Source organism: Triticum dicoccoides, chromosome 7B, assembly GCF_002162155.2.
Source record: "Triticum dicoccoides isolate Atlit2015 ecotype Zavitan chromosome 7B, WEW_v2.0, whole genome shotgun sequence".
NCBI lineage: Eukaryota > Viridiplantae > Streptophyta > Magnoliopsida > Poales > Poaceae > Triticum > Triticum dicoccoides.
The window spans coordinates 20,287,672-20,297,251 of NC_041393.1; positions in this window are offsets into that span (position 1 = coordinate 20,287,672).

A 9,580-nucleotide genomic window follows, 5' to 3' on the forward strand; every position below is an offset into this window, starting at 1 on the left:
TTAAAAGAAATGCCACAGTCGGACGTCTGAGCGACATCGCAGAAAGGGCTTTAAAAGAAATGCCACAGTCGGACGTCTGAGCGACATCGCAGAAAGGGCTTTAAAAGAAATGCCACAGTCGGACGTCTGAGCGACATCGCAGAAAGGGCTTTAAATTTACCAGTAAACAATACTCATAATAAACATTCGATCCATGAGAATAAACAGGTTAGTCCATCCACAGGGATAATCATTCAATCGGACTTAGCACTCATGTGATCCACCGGAGTCTCTGTCATCAAAGCTGACAATTTATTAGGATAAGATGGAACGAAACTTGACATGGAAGAGATGATTTGGAGGAATATATGACTCTGCAGAGTTTGTACAAAATTTTTCCCACAGTCAACGGATTTCCGTAGTCACGAAGGACTAGTTCCGTTTATGGTATTTCGGAAGAAAACATAGCTAACCGGTACACACCCATCCTACCTCTCGATGCTAGGAATCACCCTAGTCATCGTCCAAGAAAAATTTTGAGACGGGGAGATCATAATCTCGAATAGCATGGGATCAAATTTATATACGCGCGCTCTAAGGGGTGCCCCCCTCTCGGTCCCAACCGGAAACACCCATGCCCCCTGACCGGATGACTGGCTTTAATCCAGGGCCATGGAACCATCATCACGGCCTCTCCTCTTTGGTGTGTACCATGAAAGCGGTTTGCAACTTACTAAACCATATTCCTTGCGGAAAACATGTGGTAGTACAAGGAAGGAAATGATAGGTACTGGACCGATACGGTTTGACACTGAAGTCACATAGTCTGGCGTAAGACTGGCATGCTACAACACTGCCATTGTACCCATCCTCATGCCAACACATGGCCATTCATATTCACATTCATCCACGTATGGATCATTGATCTCACTCACCTTATTATCACATAAAATAATGTTCATCGGTATGCTTACCAACATGCCATGAAACTAACTAAATGCAAAACATGCCGAGACACTCATCATATCAAAAGTTCAAACATGCTTGCCTGGTTCAGAGTAGTCGGAGCCTAGCTCGGTGAAGTTCGCGGCTCCGTCACCTCCTTCGGTATCTATGGTTTAAAGAAAATATATGCGCTAACGTAAATACCAAGGAGTGCCCAGAAGGTAAACCAAATATTTTTCAAATAAATCTGATAAAAAACTAGACAAAATTTTAAAGAGAACAGAAAAAGAATCAATCAAAAATACTTTTCTGATTAAAAGTTATAAGGGTTTTTGTCCAGGGACTTATCTGTAATGAAACAGAAGATTTCCAGGGGCTAGTTTATAAAAACAGAAAACGCTTCGGTAGCGACTACGCCAGCCCGAAGAGAAAACGCATTCTGCCCGAAGGCGCTTCCAGAAAACGATTCGAAAGAGAGAGCAGAGAGGCTGACGGTGGGGTCCCACCTGTCAGGTTCAAATGTTCAAACGGGGCAGCAGAGTTCGCCGGCGCCCGAGAGCCGCGGTGGTCGCCGGCGGCGATCCACGGCGAGGCAGAGAGATCGGAGAGTACCTCCGTGCTCAGGGCACCCTTCCGCGTCAGTTGATGGTGGTGGAGTCGGTCGGCGAGCACCACGTCGATGGCGAGCTTTGCTCCGGCGGACGGCGGCTCGGGTGGTCGAGGGGCTCGTCAGAGAGGGCTGCAAAGGTTAAATTGAGGTGGGGGGTAGACTACTGGGTGCAAGAGAGGGCTACGGACGAGGTTTGGGCGCCGGAGGTGGCCTCACCGAAGTGAATCGAGCTGGAGGCCGAGGTGGATCGGGGCGGCCGGAGCTGGGGAAGGAGACCTCCTCGAGGTCCCCCTAGTGGCCTGGCGGGGCTTTGGTGAGGAGTGGTGATGCTGCGTGCACGAGGGTGAGCTCGGGGCCCTTTTTATAGGCGGCCCGAGGCGGTTGCTGTGAACGGAGATTTCCGGCGAGCGATTACGGTGGCGCAGTGCTCGGTCGGGGTGGTTAGGGAGTCGAGCGTCATCACGGAGGTCCAATGGGTCCGTTTTAGTGCTAAACTGGCCGGGGTTTGGGTGTTTGGGTCGAGCTCGACGGAACGGGGTGGCGCGGGCCCGTCGGCGGCAGAGAGCGCGCTCCGTGCGTGCTGCACCACGGCGACGGTGCCGCATGCGTGCGCTGGCACGGAGACGGCCACGCGGAGCTACCAGAGGATTTGGGCGGCGCCGAACGGCGTTGCGCCGCCGTTCTCCTCCCTGTCGGCCGTTACGGGGAGCCGGCCACCGCAAGACACGCCGGCGCAGGCGGGCCAAGGCGCCACCGACGCCAGGGTCGCGCCAAGTGCACGTGTGAAGCTTCGGACAAGCAAGCGAGGCCGCGAGCAACGTGCCAAGTGCACTGTGGCCGCGTGACTGAAACTGTCGAAACTGAAAACTGAATTTAACTGAATTTCTGAAAGTGTAAGGAAAACAGTGCATGCAAGGTGTTCGACAGAATGATCCAGGCATGTAGGGATTTTTCCTTGAGCTGATTTTTGGTGGAGTGGCTTCTCATTGCTCAAATAGGCTGCCTGAATTTTGCTGGAATTTTTGGAGGAGTGTAGATATGAATTTCACCAAATTTGGCAAATCTGGTCCAAACTTGCAGAGACTGAATTTTGAAAATTTTGAAAAGGGGAGGAGTGAATCAAGATGGTTCTGGGTTATGGATGCTAAGGACAATCCAGGAGAATTGGTTTGAGGTCAAAACTCAAATGCAATAGGGCACTTGCTTTGAAAATCTCTCAGGCTCCAAATAATTTTCAGAATTGAATTGAGGGGGAAAATAATTAGAGAAAAATCCAAAACTTGTTTGGATTAGTTGGGACAGAGAACTTAGGTTGATCACAAGGTGTAGGGGAGGTTTTGGAGGGGTTTTACCACATGGGCAAAAATGCCAAGTCATGGTGGTTCCAAGATATGAAAATCCCAAATTTCATGGAGTTTCTTTTTAAAAGAAAAAGATTAAACTCCCAAAATAATTTTGAGAGAGAACCAACAAAGAAGAAGTTTCAAAAGGTCAAACACCAAAGTTTGAAGCAAGAATAAAGACCTTGCCAAAGGAAATAAAGTTTTTTTTTAAGAGGAAGGTTTTCTGAAAAATTTTAAATGGCCTCTTTTCAAAAACCACAAAGTTTTTGCTGAAAACCAAAGTAAAAAAATTTTGGAGTGTCACAACACCTACCCCCTTAGGAAAAATCTCGTCCCCGAGATTTCAGCTGATCCTTAAATAAGTGTGGATGCTCTGTCCGAAGAAAATCCTCGCTTTCCCAAGTTGCTTCACTGTCGGCGTGATTGCTCCATTGGACTTTGAAAAACTTGATGGTCTTCTGTCGGGTTCTCCTTTCAGACTCCTCTAATATTTTTATGGGACGTTCTCGATAAGTGAGGTCTGGCTGTATGTCAATGTTCTCATGAGATACTTGTTTCTCTGGGTTGCTCACGCACTTCCTTAATTGAGAGACGTGGAACACGTCGTGAATGTCGGACAAGTCTTCGGGTAAGTCTAGCTGGTAGGCTACAGTGCCTCTTCGTGCCACTATGCAGAATGGTCCAATGAATCTTGGTGCTAATTTTCCTTTAAGCTTAAACCGTTGCAATCCTCTCATAGGGGACACTCTCAGGTATACGAACTCACCGGGTTCGAAGCTGACCCTACGATGTTTCTGATCATAATAACTCTTCTGTCGACTTTGAGCGGTCTTAAGTTGGTCTCTGATTAGCTTGACCTTTTCCTCGGCTTCCTTGAGCATATCTGGTCCGAAGATGCGGCTGTCTCCGGTCTCTGACCAATTTAATGGGGTACGACATCTTCGTCCGTATAAAGCCTCAAATGGTGCCATTTGTAGGCTGGCCTGGTAGCTATTGTTATACGCGAACTCGGTGTATGGCAGGCTTTCTTCCCAACTGGTTCCATATGTGAGGACACATGCTCTCAGCATGTCTTCTAAAATTTGGTTTATGCGTTCAGTCTGTCCATCAGTCTGTGGGTGGTATGCGGTACTGAAGGCTAGTTGGGTTCCCAGAGCCTGTTGTAAATGCTCCCAAAATCTTGAGACGAACTGAGTGCCTCTGTCGGTTATTATAGTCTTCGGGACACCATGCAGACAAACTATGCGAGCAAGGTAAATCCTGGCAAGCCTCTGAGTGTTGTAGGTTGTCTTCACTGGAATAAAGTGTGCTACTTTGGTCAACCTGTCAGTGATGACCCATATGGCATCATTCCCGTGTCGTGACCGAGGTAATCCGACAATAAAATCCATCCCTATTTCATCCCATTTCCACTCAGGTATTTTGTTAGGTTGCAGTAGTCCGGCTGGTCTCTGATGTTCAGCTTTTATGCGTTGACATGAGTCGCAACATGCAATGAAAGCGGCTATGTCCCTCTTCATACCGTGCCACCAAAATCTTTCCTGAATATCCTTATACATTTTGGTTCCTCCAGGGTGGATCGAATATGGAGTGGTGTGTGCTTCAGTCAAAACTTGCTGTTTAAGGTTTTCTATGTTTGGCACGCATAGCCTTTCTCCGTACCATAATATTCCTTCATTGTCTATGACGAATTCCGAGGCCTTGCCCATACTCAACTTCCTTTTAATTCCTTCAATGCTGGGGTGACCGGACTGAGCCTCTTTAATTTTCTCCACAAGGTGTGGTTGTATTTCCAAGTTTGATATGGTGCCTTCTGCTACCATTATCAAGTTGAGCTTGACAAATTCTTGATGGAATTCGGGCCTCAAGCTGTGCAGATAGTTCCCGTCGGAGCTGGGGTTCCGACTCAGGGCATCGGCCACTACGTTTGCTTTCCCTGGATGGTAATGGATACCAACATCATAATCCTTTACCAATTCTAACCAGCGGCGTTGCCGTAAATTTAGTTCTGGCTGCGTAAAAATGTATTTGAGGCTTTTGTGATCCGTATATATCTCACATCGATTCCCAAGTAGAAAATGCCTCCATTCCTTGAGTGCATGAATAACTGCTGCCATTTCTAAATCATGAGTGGGATAATTTTCCTCGTGTTTGCGAAGTTGCCTTGAAGCGTAGGCGACAACCTTGCCTTCTTGCATCAACACGCATCCGAGACCCTTTCTGGATGCGTCACAAAATACTTCAAAATTCTTGTGTATATCGGGTATAATTAATACTGGTGCTGTTGTTAATTTCCGCTTTAGCTCTTGGAAACTTTTCTCACAGGCTTCTGTCCATTCAAACTTCTTATCTTTCTTGAGTAACTGTGTCATAGGCTTGGATATGGTGGAAAATCCTTCAATAAATCTGCGGTAATACCCTGCCATTCCCAAGAAACTTCGTATGTCTGTTACGCTGGCTGGTGACTTCCAGTCAAGTACGGCCTTGACTTTCTCTAGGTCCACTGCTATACCGTCTTGAGTCAGCACGTGGCCTAGAAAACCTACTTGTCTTAGCCAAAATTCGCACTTGCTGAACTTGGCATACAATTGGTGTTTCCTTAGCTCTCCTAGTACAATCCTGAGATGTTCTGCGTGCTCTTCTGGTGTTTTGGAGTATACCAGAATATCGTCGATGAATACTACGACGAATTTGTCCATAAACTTCATAAATACTTTGTTCATGAGGTGAACAAAATATGCCGGGGCGTTAGTTAATCCAAATGGCATCACTGTGAACTCGTACAGTCCATATCTGGAGGTGAAGGCTGTTTTGGGGATATCTTCCGTTCGTACCTTCAATTGATGGTATCCTGACCTTAAGTCAATTTTTGAGAATACCTTGGCCTGAGCAAGTTGATCAAACAAATCGTTTATCCTTGGCATCGGGTATTTGTTTTTGACTGTGACCATGTTAAGTGCTCGATAGTCGATACACAATCTCAGCGTTCCATCCTTATTCTTGGCAAATAAAATTGGTGATCCCCAAGGTGAGGAGCTGGCCCGAATGTATCCTTTATCCAGTAATTCCTTTATTTGCTTCTTCAATTCGATCAACTCGGATGGTGCCATTCTGTATGGTTTCTTGTATATGGGGGTGGTTCCTGGTGCTAGCTCAATGCGGAATTCTATTTCTCGATCTGGTGGCATGCCTGGCAGCTCTTCAGGGAATACATCTGGAAATTCACACACTACTGGAACCTTGTTTAGCTCAGAAACGTCCACCTTATTTAATCTCGGTTGCCGGGGTCTTTTTCCTTCCTTGGCTGATACTCTTATTGTCTTCCCTTGGTGGTGTGTGAGAATCACGGTCCTGTTGAAACAGTCGATAAAACCTTTATTGGTGGTTAGCCAATCCATCCCTAGGATGACATCCAGTCCTTTATTTTCCAATACAATAAGATTTGCGTAAAACTCCAATCCTTCAAACTCAATGACCACATTCTGACAGTAATTCTGAGAAACTTGCTGAATCCCGGGGGACTTGATTATTATGGATTTCTCCAAAGGAAGCATCGAAAAATTATTTTGCAAAGGAAAACTTTTCGAGATGAAAGAGTGAGAAGCTCCAGAATCAAACAAAACCATTGCAGGTATTGTGTTGACAGGAAACGTACCAAGTACGATATTCGGAGCATTTTGTGCCTCCTCTTTGGTTACGTGGTTCAGATGACCCTTCCTGTGGTTATTGTTGGGATTGAAATTGTTTCGTTTGGGCGCTGAATTATTGCCGCCGTTGTTCGGCTTTGGGGTTGAGTTCCTTGGCTTGGGGCACTGTTTGGCATAATGCCCTTCTTCTCCACAAGCGTAACAAGTAACGCCGGGGCGATAGGTGAATTCCTTGTCCCTTGCATGAAAATTCTTGATTGGGCGTGAGACATTGGATGAGAATTTGGGTGTCCCACCCTTTTTAAAATCTATCTTGCTTCGGTGATTGCGAGTGTGATTAGTCTGGTCCCTTTTTCGCTTGCGGATATCTTCCAGACTGCGTCTCTCATTTTCCAGAGTAATGGCCTTGTCCACCAGCGTTTTAAAATTAGGAAAAGTGCGCACGACCAGTTGGCATTTAAGTGCGGGCGCCAGACCGTCAAGGAATTTCTCCATCTTCTTGATTTCAGTCATACGCTCCTCATTGGCGTAGCGGGATAATAGGGTAAATTGACTGTTGTAATCTGACACTGTCATGTTCCTTTGTTTGAGGTCATCAAATTCTCTCTTCTTGATTTTCATAATACTCTTAGGAATATGTGCACGACGGAAACCTTCCTTGAAATCATAACAGGTTATGTCATTTTCGTTGGGATGCATGTGCAGAAAATTCTCCCACCACGATGCGGCTGCTCCTGTGAGATAGTGCGGAGCATATAATACCTTCTCGGGGTCTGAACATTTTGCAATAATTAATTTTCTCTCCATATCTCGAAGCCAGTCCTCGGCTTCAAGAGGCTTGTCAGTATGAGAAAATGTTTGAGGACGTGTCTTCTGTAGCTCAGATAACTTGGAGTGCTGTTGATACTGTCCATGGTGATTTCCCATGTTGATGACTTGGTTCATTATTTCACGATGTTGTTGCTGACTCTGTTCATAAAGGCGGCGCATTTGTGAATGTGCCGATTCGTTGCCCGGTTGGCTTGACTGTCCCTGAGTGAACTCGTTGCTGGGTTGTGCATCATAATTTTCCTCTAATGGAATTGGCATGGAGCGAGTCCAAGGACGAGACATTTTTCACTCTGGGGATATATTTTGTAAAACCCATAAGAAAAGCGGAAAGAGTCGCAAAAACAAATCCATAAAATGCATAAAGCTGTCAGATATTATTAAATACCCAAGCTTACTTAAGAAAAACAAATCGACTTGCGCACGGAGAAGGACTGCTCATTACATATCTTACACGCGGGCGGTAATTATACAGTACATCACTCAGGATATGCGTACATAATCCTGACATGTTATTAAGGCTAGTGCACTTCTCCAGATCCTACATGATGCGCAAACAGGCTACTTCTCACAGCCTATGCACCTATCTTACAAAGTAGTACAATACACGGCAGCTAAGCGTACTTAGGCAGAGATGTTGACGATCTCCCTTGCCCTGCCGAGGGCGAGGCGTAGCGAGGTTGGGGACTCGACTTCCTCCTCGCTAATGGGCTCCATACGTGTAGTGTTGCGCAGAGCGGGCGGAGCGGTTGCCAGGGGCGGAGCAACACGTACAGGAGTGGGCGCGAAGGTTGGTGTAGTGCGCGCTGGAGTGGATGCAATGACTTGGTTAAATTCTTCGGTAGAAGGCAGGCAACGAGTAGGCGTAAAATATGCTGATGACGAGACAAAAGTCGGTGGCGGAGCGATGGGTAGGAGCTCCCTCCTGTTGGCAGTACAGCCATGGACTGAGTCCATGCGGGTAGCTACGAAGTCGTCCACCAGGTTGTCGAAGGCTGCCTCCAGGGCCCGGAGATACTCAATGAGCATCTCAAAAGCCTCGTCTCGCTCTCCTCTGGGGCAGGAGTATGCGTAGTGACAGGTGTAAGGCACATGGCACGGAAGATAACGGTAACGACGAGTCTTCATCACGGGGAGGACATCCCTGAGACGAGCTATCGCCTCGCGGGCTGCCATCTGCGTAGCATGCCTCTCCGTAGGCATGGCTCTTCCCACGAACCGGAAGCGGCGTAACTCACCACGCCCTCCCTTGAACTGCACCGCGGCCTGGTGCATGGTCAGACTGTCGTTGACTCGGTGCTGGTAGAGTGTGAAGACTGGGCGCACGGATGGCCCCATCGCGACCTGAACGATGGAAGAAAGAAGCTTGACGAACCCATCGGGCACGTTGGCGAAGGTCTGAGACTCGCAGCTGACGTCGGCCATCTACAAAAGTAGGCAAAATTCTGCAGGGTCAGATCATAAATTTATGCTGACTGACAGAAAATGACTACAATTGCAAAAGCATAAAATAGCCCTGTCATGCTAATAACTAATTAGCGATCGCACCTAGTGGCTTCCTACAGTTAGCCTGGCTCTGGTACCAAGCTTGTCACGACCGGTTTTCCAATAAAAATATTTATTGAAAAGCCAATCTTTTAAGTCCAGTATGAGAGAAATCCTCCACACTGGCAGACAAATTCTTGATACAATAAGCCAGTAGCATAAGATATATTACAGGGTCGAACTACGGTTGCTCAACCAAATTATTACAAGCACGCCAATAATTATACATAATGACGGACACGACACAGGGGTGTGGAGGCATACTACTGACTCGAGGATAGGACGGTGGTGGAAAAACACAGCGGGGAGAGAAATACAAGACTCTACGTCTGTCATCTCATCGAGCGTCGAGGAGAGGCTCGATGAATTTATTTGGTAGCGGAAGCGGATATAATACAGTGACCAAATCCAGGGTCGCACAAGACTGACTGGGACTCCTCTAGGTGTCGGACTCGCTATCAAACTCTTCATCCATGAGATCGCCTTCGTCAGCATCTGGCCAAATCAACAAGCCAGTGAGTACTTTGAAAGTACTCGCAAGACAGTTCGGACGTAAGATATAACAAATGCATGCATGGATGCGACATGATTAATTCATCAATGCACATTAAAATAAAATTAGCATAACGGGGTAAGAAAAAGGGGAAACGGCGGTAGTCCGCCTGAAATCCCAACATAACACA